The following is a 10,155-nucleotide window of genomic DNA, read 5'->3' on the forward strand; positions in this document are numbered from 1 at the left end:
GATGGTCTTTTTCTACCGACAATCTTTTAAGTAGTTCTGAAATGTTATAAGTGATTCATGATGAGCATGATAAAAAACTCCTGTGATGTTAGCTCTAGGTGGAATGACACAACAATGGCCGTGTTTAATACGAAAATATACGTTACCTTGCCATGTATGGAATCCCAGCCAGAGCGTAAACACATAGGGCGACATGTATCAACACAAAAAGGCGTACTTTTTTGCGGAAAGGGGTGATTTGCGAATATTTTATTCGCAAATGGCCGTTTTGCGAATAAAATATTCGCAAATCGTCACTTCCCGCCGGGGGGGGGGGGGGGGCGGGAAGGGGTTGTGGACTCAGAGTCCGCGCGATTTATCATTTTTTAAACTAAAAGATACGCCAAAAACCTACTCCACCTTTCAGGTGGCGTAAATTTTCGTCTGTGCGCACCCCGCCCCGCAGTTCGCCTCTACATAAACCTCTGTAGCACCGCAGGTGCGGGGACATTTAAGTCCGGTGTAAAAAACAGCAGACTTAATAAATGTCCCCCTTAGTATACGCTACGGTCTATAGCGGCACTGTAGAAATAGCGGCCGCAGAAAACCCTGTCAGTGCACACAATGGAGCGAGCGGTTCTGGCCGCACTCTTCATTGTATGCAGTGGGGAGTTCGGATGCGCCCGCATCAGAACTCAGCGGCGCTAATGATGATCTGCAGTACCAGCCAGGATGATCTTTAATGATCTTTTACAGCGTCTGAACATAGCCTTAAAAGGTATTTAATTTCTCTATAATTCTGCCTTGGTCAATGTGAGATCAGTATGTGTTTTTGTAGCAGGAATGTATGGTTTTGTTGCAAGCATGATGGCATTTATATTGGGAGGACATCACTTGCCTACATTGCCGCGTCCATAGTTTGAGCTTCAGTGCCTCATCTCATTAGACTTGTTGCTTGGCATATGTTAGATCATAGGTTTTAATTATATGAAGAAAAATTGCTTCGGGGTATTCAGTGGATTTAGTACGAGGGAATTAGAAATGATTATACAAATTAAGCAGCAGGATGAGATTTATGGGGTTGCAAAGTGTTGTTAGTTACCGGCTAACGTCACCTGCTCCCCATCTATAAATGCCATATTCTAATTACACTGACATATTTTAACATGTTTTCAGATATAAATTTTAAGAAGCTGGTTATATTTTTTATCTGAGGAAGGGCAAAATGAGGCTATGTTCACACATAGTTTAACAGCGTCCGTTGCATAGCAATGGATGCTGTTAAACAGCCGGCCTCCAAATCGGCTGCAGGAACGTTCTTTTTTCACAATTGTTTTGCAGGCAACGTCGGCTGTGCCCGCAAATCAATTAACCATTAACTTCAATGTAATGTGCGGCCGCCGCTGCACATTGTGTTGTGTGGACAGCTGATGTTTCCCGTCACTGTTCAGTGAACAGCGCCCGGAAATAATTGACAGGCACATTATTCTAATGCCCGAACTTTAGAGCTTTAGAATAATGATGTATGAACACAGCGGGCTGCATTTCATTGACTTCAATGCAATGCCACCCCTGCAGTAAAGAACGGACGCTGAGGCAATTGCAATCAGCGTCTATTCTTTACAAAAACAAAACGATGTGTGAACATAGCCTTATCCTGACAAGTAAAATGATTGCTACAAATATAAGACCAAGGCTGACATTAACAGGATCAAGAGTTTGAGCCAACAAGAGAGAGAACATTATTAGAATAGGACATGGTAATATTTAATCCAACACTTTAATGTCTATGTATGGGAAGAAAGAATGAGCCCTGAACCTCCCGACTTTCCAACCTTGGAAAAAATGCTAAATTAATCAGACTCATCATGTATGCTTTGATTTTACAGTGGCTCAAGGACAATTAAATATTATTAGGAAGTTCTAGCCTTTCCTCTATGCCTTACAAAAAATTTCCAGTAGCCTTAGCCTTTCTCTACATAACCGTCATTGTAAATGTGTCTTAATGCTAAGACCAGCTCACCTAATAAAAAAGCATCAAGTCTGGGGTAAAAAGGGGTTTCTCCACACAATAATGATTTTTTTTTTTTTTTTAAGGCAGATAACTTCTCATTAGTAAATTCCTCACTATCCCTCACTATGTGTGTTCACAAAACACCTTCAAAACTTTAGGCGTGCTACAGAGTTTTTGCAATAAATTTGTACATGTAATTTACATACATATAATACTTATATCACTTTTTCTTTTTTTATTCTTCATGTCTATGTGCTTTGTGGTATTGTACAATATTACAATGTGGTGGGGCAACATAAAAAAAAATGCATTCTTTCCTGTCCCTGTGCCCCCACAGCACCTCATCACTATCTCTCTGACAGCCACCAGAGTTTCTCTCCTGAGTTTCTGCTGTGTTACAGCCCAGGGGAAAGAATGCACTCAGCCAGTCAGTGACAGCAGTTGTGTTCCGTCGTGTCACTGACAGGCTGAGAGGGCATTTCTGAGCCTGGGTCATGACGTTGCAGGAGCTGAAGGAGGCCAACATGGGTCTGAAATCAGTGATGTGGCGTTGCAGTAGCACAAGGACAGGTAAGTATAAATTCTTTATTATGTTCTTCCCACCCCCTGCTTGCACCAAATTATTAGCTGTTTAGTTTAAAGGGTTAATCTGATGGTTGGAGCGCAAAATACTTTATATTTGCACAAGTGCAACAAAGCTCTAATCTGTAACACTTCAAAATTACTTTATAAAAAGGGTGTTAATGCAAATGTAATGTGGTATAAATCATTCATTTTAATCAAAACAAGAGTAAATTAATACATTAAAGGAATAATAGTGAATAAATAGAAGCTGTAAAGATATACTGTCTGCTAAAAAGAAATAGGGGGAGATTTATCAAACTGGTGTAAAGTAGAACTGGCTCAGTTGCCCCTAGCAACCAATCGGATTCCACCTTTCATTCCTCACAGATTCCTTGCAAAATGAAAAGTGGAATCTGATTGGTTGCTAGGGGCAACTAAGACAATTCTACTTTACACAAGTTTGATAAATCTCCCCCATAGACTTTAACTTTAATAATACATAAAGGATTGCGATCATTTCTTCAAAGCCATATTCTGTGTGATAAGAAATAAGGTGCATAAGAGACAGTAGCTAGAAAATGAACATTTGGGGAGTGTAGGATTTACAACAACAGTTGTTTCAGCATAAGTGCATCTGGCTTAATTAAAAAAAATAAATAAATATGAAACTGCAACTTATTTCTGCAAGCTTGATAGTTTATTGTTTAGATCTGCTAACATAGAGTCAAAGACTATACTTAGAATCCTAAGAAGCTGGTGAATAGAAAAGATGGTGACTGAGTTGCCCTATAATCCCGGATGTCAAAATGATAAGAATGGTTGACTTTTTTATCGACCACTTTCTTTGTTTTGCATTTGAAAAATAATCATATTGGGGTCTGAGATACATTCTCTCTTTCCCCATAGAAAGCTTTAACCTTTTCACTTTGACATATTGTTGAAATAACAGGACAGAAATTAGAAGAGAGGACTCTGTAGTCTAGACTCGCACCCGGCGAATACAAAACAACGGACTGAAACATTAATTAAATGTACAATAGGAAACTCTTTTATTTTATTTTACTGCCTCTAACTATGATTTCAGAATCGGAGAGAAGCATCTCTACTGCATATCAAATAGCAAAAGAAAAGTTTTGTTGACTGGTTAAAAGTTGAAAGAAATCCGCAGAGGCAGTGAAAAAAGTGAAGGTGAACCCTGCGAAGGGCAAGTGTACTCTAGTGCCCTGTATTAGTAATCTAATTTCCATAGAACGTTCCCATGATGACTTTCGAGACTTGTGTAGTTCTCAGGAAAATGCCTTGAGGCACCAGGGGTTGTTTGATGCCTTCATTCAGTATTTTCTATGCAGTATATAATAAAATATATATAAAAAAAGGGGGCTCTAAGGTGGTAACTGACTGTGTGACAAATGTGGTGAATTTTTGAAGATGTTGTTGTTGTTGCTATTATTATTATTATTATTATTATTATTATTATTAATTTTTTTATATACATTTATTCATATTGTTATTCTAAAATGGAAAAAAGAGAAGGGAAAAAAAATGTTTATTAAGGATAAGCAGGCAATGGGAAACTGGGAGCCTGAAATTCGAAATACTGTAAATTAAAGTGATTTATTGAAAAGATATTTTATGTTTTTTTTTTATGTTAGACAAAGGAAGAGAAATAGTAAATCAGCTGTGAGAATATGATAGCACTAAACATTAGCATTGTTAAGACATTTTTTTCAACTATGATGGTGCAAGCTAGAATGCAAAATGTTTTCAGCATCCTCTGGCCATTTTGTGTGATCTTGTAATCTTTTCCTTTGTGTAATGCTGCCGAATGATACTTACTACCAGTGCCGCCGTTCAGGCCCCACAGTTGCTCGCCACCTCTGCCCTGTCCGGTCCTCAACTGTACTCAATGCTTGTCCTAGGGCTGCTTCTCTCTACATGCGTCCATGTGTTACCGGGCATCTGCTTCCTCCTTCTGATAACTGCTGCAATGACACCTGTCCCTATTAGGGTGTGCATGCAGCAAACTACTATTTTCTGTCAACCTGCTGGTACCTTCTGCCAATCAAACTCCACCTGCACCTATTTAAAGTCTGTCTGCTTCTTCTTCCCTGAGTATTGTTGCATTGTACATTCCAAGTGAAGGTGTCTGTATGCTATTCTATTCATTCTCTGTGTATCCTGACTCTTTCTTGTTTCTCAGTTTACAGTTTCTGCCTAAGCCTTTTCTGTGCCGTTAGCCTCTCCCATTGTCAACTAGAGTTGCCTGACCTCTCTTGAAGCCACCTTCCCTAATCCTTCGCCTCACTGATGACCTGACTTGCTGACAACATATACCCAGCCTGTTGCCCAGTGCCTTGCATTGACTCCATAGGAACCAGTTGCTGCTCACATTGAGACCACACTTGTGAAGTCCAGCTTCCGTATCATTGAGCAGCGTAAAGGGTAAAGGCGTAGATTCCACTTCCTGCGGTGCACCCTCCCTGTCCGTAACAGCTTGTGCTTTAATCACTCATTTTAGGATTGTTAAATCATCACTATGTAACTATAGTGCATTGCATGGATAATACAGATGCTAAATCATGGCCATATGACTTGTAACTGAAACTTACCTAATACTGCAAGGTAGATGTGTACCTCTAGTGCCCCATTGAAAAAAATTTAAAAAATTTCCCACGAACCATGTATAATACCAGTGTCTTCTTATGTGTCAAAGGGCCTTTCACCTCCCTCAAACACCTGGGCCCAGTGCTAACTTGTGTTTGACTCTGCATTCACATAGAAGGAAATTACAGAAAAAGCCCACCCTGTCACCAGTCTGGGCAATCCATGTTCTCTTTAAAGGTGCAGGTCATAGAGATGGAATCAACTTTACAAGACAATGTCAGCATTGGAAATAACTCTTTAAGCATTCTATTTTTTTTTTCTTTTGCAAGAGGCTCATATGTCTGTCTTCTTCTGTCATCTCACAATGATACTTCTTATAGGCAATAAATACGATATCGACAATTATTCACCTAAAATGTAATGAAAAGACAAATTAACCAAGAAGTTAAGTCCACTAAAAGGGTAGGCAATTTTTTATTAATAAAAACACCTTTACCTTTTTCTTTTTTTTTTTAACATTAACTAGAAGTCCCCCTGGGGGACTTCTATATACAAAGCACTGATCCCTCATAGAGATCAATGCTATGTATGTATACACAGCAAAGATCCATTAGATCGGTCATACACTGCTTTGGCCGGCTGCAGGCCAGAGCAATGTATTGGCGAGCCGGGATCTGCATCATTGCAACGCTGAGGCCTGGAACGGATCTCCCCCCCCCCCGTGATCACATCGTGGGGGGAGATCTGTCCCACTAGACACCAGGGACTACAGGTACAAAGCATTCTAATGCAGCTGTCAGGTTTGACAGCTGCATTGAAATGCTTAATTAGCCGACGCGGCAACTGGACGCACATCGGCTAATAGAGACGCTCCCCGGCTACACATAGCAGCCGATAGCGGTCCCGTTCAGAGCGGGGTCCCGGTGGGACCCCTTTCTGAACTCCCCCTGCGCCACCACAATGTACTAGGTAAGTCATGGGACGATAAGGGGTTAATGTTTTTTTCTAAGGGTTCAAAAAATATTTTCTATTGAACATTTAAATCTTTTCTATATATTTAGTGTAGAAGTTTATTGTATTAGGTGTCATAGGTTAGCTCTTTTTTTCACAGTTACATAGTTGGTACGGTTGAAAAAAGACACATGTCCATCAAGTTCAACCAAGGAGGGGATGGATGAGGGGAAGAAGATATGGATGATGGGTAGGTTCTATACATATGCATTAATGTTATTTTGGTCTAAGAACTTGTCTAAGCCTGTCTTGAAGCACTTTACTGTTTTTGCTGGGACCAGCTTCAGGGGTAAACTATTTGACTATTTGAGTCACTGTTCTCATGAGAAAGAAGGCTTATCACCTCCGGAGACTGGACCTTTTTTACGCCACACGGAGGTCTTTTGAGGGAATTTTACCTGGAACATCTTTTCACCGTTTTATACTTACATAAGTAGTTAGTTACTGCTGTTAAATGTCTCTTCGCTCCATTCCCCTTAGTTTAGCTGCCCAGCTTTGTACCTTTTCCATGTCCTTTTTATGATTCAGGGGACCAACAATGAACTGCATACTCCAGATGAGGTTTATAAAGTGGTAATATTATATCCCTGTCCCAAGAGAACTGTACATCATGCTGGCCTTAGAAGCAGCTAATTGACATTTATTGTGTGTGTAATTTACTTCATTGTTTGATTTTGATGTTCCTGGCTCCCGATTAATACGGTTTTAAATGTCTTCAGTGTATGTGTTTTTATGGGGGGGACTGGTTTTTTGTTGAAATAAAATTCATGAATTTTTCATTTTATGGTTGTGGACAATACAATTTTGGGGGGATTTTTTGATGTAGGGGCTATAGCTAATTGACATTGCCTACCATTTTGTAGTCTACTGTAGTTTTTGCCTTTATAGACTATTTTTAGTTTATCTATGAGCACACCCAATTTATTTTTCAGCCAGTGCCTCTCTCAGTTCAATGAGAGGACCCCCAAACACTCAAAATGTCGAAGTCAACATCTGCATATCCTCTATAGACTGTACTGTACTATAAAGCGTGGTTTCATTTGCAAAAATAGAAACATTGATGTTGATTCCATCTTGGGGTACAACACCTTTAAACTGGGACCATTCAGAGTAGGACTCATTGACCACCACTCTCTGGGTATAGGCCTTAAGCCAGATTTCAATCCAGTTACTAACTAAACTTTCAAGTTTAGTGGTGGGAGTGGTGGGCATTAGAGGGGCTGGTGGCATACCATTGGTGCAGCGTGTGCACCTGCACATTGGTCCAGAGGGCCCACTGTCACAGCTTCCCACTGCACAATAAATTGCATGTAAATGCACGGCTAACAGTTACTAATGTATTGTTAGAGATTCAGAAGATGGTGTCCTATGATAAGATATAGGATTAAAAAAATCATATCTTTAAACAAGAGCAGGTTATGAAATCAGGGAGAAAGACTCTGCTTGTGTTGATTGACAGATCTCTCTTTATGTGTATTTTTAGGGTGAGAGTAACCATTTAAGCGCCACCACACCCCTGTGGGCCTGATTGATAGTTCTTTTCCTATTCATATATAATAATTGACCTGTTTATCAAGCCCAGAGGGGCAGGGAGAAGCCTACAGGAGGCTAGCCTACTTGACTTCATAGCTTTTTTTTTTTTGTCACCTAAAACCCTGTAGCATGTTACAGTTAATCATAGCACATTTTGCTGGGTTCACACTACGTATATTTCAGTCAGTATTGTGGTCCTCATATTGCAACCAAAACCAGCAGTGGATTAAAAACACAGAAAGGATCTGTTCACACAATGTTGAAATTGAGTGGATGGCCGCCATTTAATGGCAAATATTTGCTGTTATTTTAAAACAACGGCTGTTGTATTGAAATAATGGCAGTTCTTTACTGTTATATGGCGGCCATCCACTCAATTTCACCATTGTGTGAACAGAGCCTTTCTGTGTTTTTAATCCACTCCTGGTTTTGGTTGCTATATGATGACCACAATACTGACTGAAACATAGGTAGTGTAAACCCAGCCTAAAGAGGAGTCAAGGCAGCATCAAACAGTTGGCACGTTCTCTTTTTTCTCTGTAAGTCCCTAATATAGTGACACTTCAATGACACTTCTAAAAATGGTTCCCCCCTTCCCCCTAGTGCTATAAATATTCTGCAATATCATGTACTGTAGGTACAAATGGTGCAACATCATCCAAGTTGTGATTCTTGTACTACCATTAACAAAGCACTTTATGCTTTAATCCAAGGTTTTGCCTATTTATGGCTTCTTCATTCTTCTTTTTTAACCCCATGTAAATGGGACCCAGGACCACCAATAAATGCAGACAAACAATGGGCTACGGGATGAATAGTGTAACTAGCCTTTTTGGATTGTCTCTAACTTTAATGTCTATTTAGCTCATTATCTGGGTCTCAGTACTTTTATCATGGGGCTCAAAAAACATAGGAGTAGACAAACCTCAGAATAAGGTTATGTTCATACACAGTGGGGCCAGGTTCACACTACGTATAACACCGGCCATTCTGGGACCCGTTTGGGTCACAGAACGGCCAGTGTTACTGAAGATCACCCCGGCTGGTACTGCATTCATTGCTTCCAATACAACGTATGTTTTGTTTAAATCATGGCTGTTGTTGAAAATTGCAACAGTGGCCGTGATTTATGCAAAACATACGTTCTGTGAACATAGCCTAAAATAATATCAAAATGCTGCTGTATTTTTATCAATTTAATATTACACTCAATTGAAGTCAACAGGAAGTGGGCCAGCAGTATGCACACAGTATAGAATAAAAGCCATCAAAATACTCAACATGCTTTTACACAAAACTGATGTATTTTCACTCAGAATTCCAGCTGTATTTTGGTATTGTTTTACTGTGTGTGAGCATAACCATTATTGTTTTATAAACCTTATTGTTTTAGAAACCTTGTTCAAACTGAGACTATCCTTTGTCAAGAGTTATACTGTATAAAACAGGCTCCATCACTGCTTTGAGTTACAGATTAATTGAGCTATATAGAGCCATTATTGTCCTTCACATACTTCTCCACCATGTCCCACTGACCTTTAAAGCTGACAGGAGATTAACAGAGCCGAATAAAAAAGAATCTTGACGCTGTGCTTAGAGAATCAAGAACTCGGTCAATGGTTGTAGCTGTCTGCAGTTATTGTCTGACATGTGCTTTTACAGAATGTAGTCATTTAATTCACAATTGGCCTCCATGAGTTACTCCATCTGCTCAAACACAGTATGCCTCTCTGGGGTATGGCTCATGCAGAAAAGAAAGTACACTGTCTCAGGGGGGTGGATACTTGCTGTGAAACAGATAGTTCTGTAATAGTTTATGTACAGAAACTGATATCACCTGGGATTCTGTAATATGCGTTTACATGCACTTTATAATAACACTGTCTGAACTTGCCACTGGTGGCCATGCCAAACGAGGGCGAGAGAGATACCTGTCAGTTGAACAATCATTCGAACAACAGTTATTGAAGGTGTATAGGCTAGAAAAATAGAGAGAACACTGCGCACGTGATACTGCAGTGACAGTTGTGTTTAAACCAATGTTAAAGGTGCCACTCATCTTGGGAGGTTGTGCCCGTCACCGCCAAATGCTTTATAGTGATGCAGTTGTAGCTGTCTGCTTCCATGGACCCGGGAAGCCCGGTAGAGTAAATCAGGAGTAGTTTGGCACTCTGGAGGTCTAGTTGTGCTCAGTATCCGGGAGGTATAGGTATTGAAGTTTGAAGAGCAAAAATGAGGTTAGAGTTTTAAATCTTTGGAATCTTTGGAATGAATTGTATGAGTGTGTTGGTACAGTATGATGCAGCTCTGGTCTGCAATGAAGATCAATTTTACCTTGAGGGATCTGGTGGCATGACGTTCCTTGAGCTCTTCTGAACAGGGGGGGACTGGGCAGTATAAGCCCTAAAACAAGTTAAAGAAGGGGCAAAAGAGTAAGAAATAAAGGGGTC

The sequence above is a fragment of the Dendropsophus ebraccatus genome, chromosome 4 (assembly GCF_027789765.1).
Source record: "Dendropsophus ebraccatus isolate aDenEbr1 chromosome 4, aDenEbr1.pat, whole genome shotgun sequence".
NCBI classification, from domain to species: Eukaryota; Metazoa; Chordata; class Amphibia; order Anura; family Hylidae; genus Dendropsophus; species Dendropsophus ebraccatus.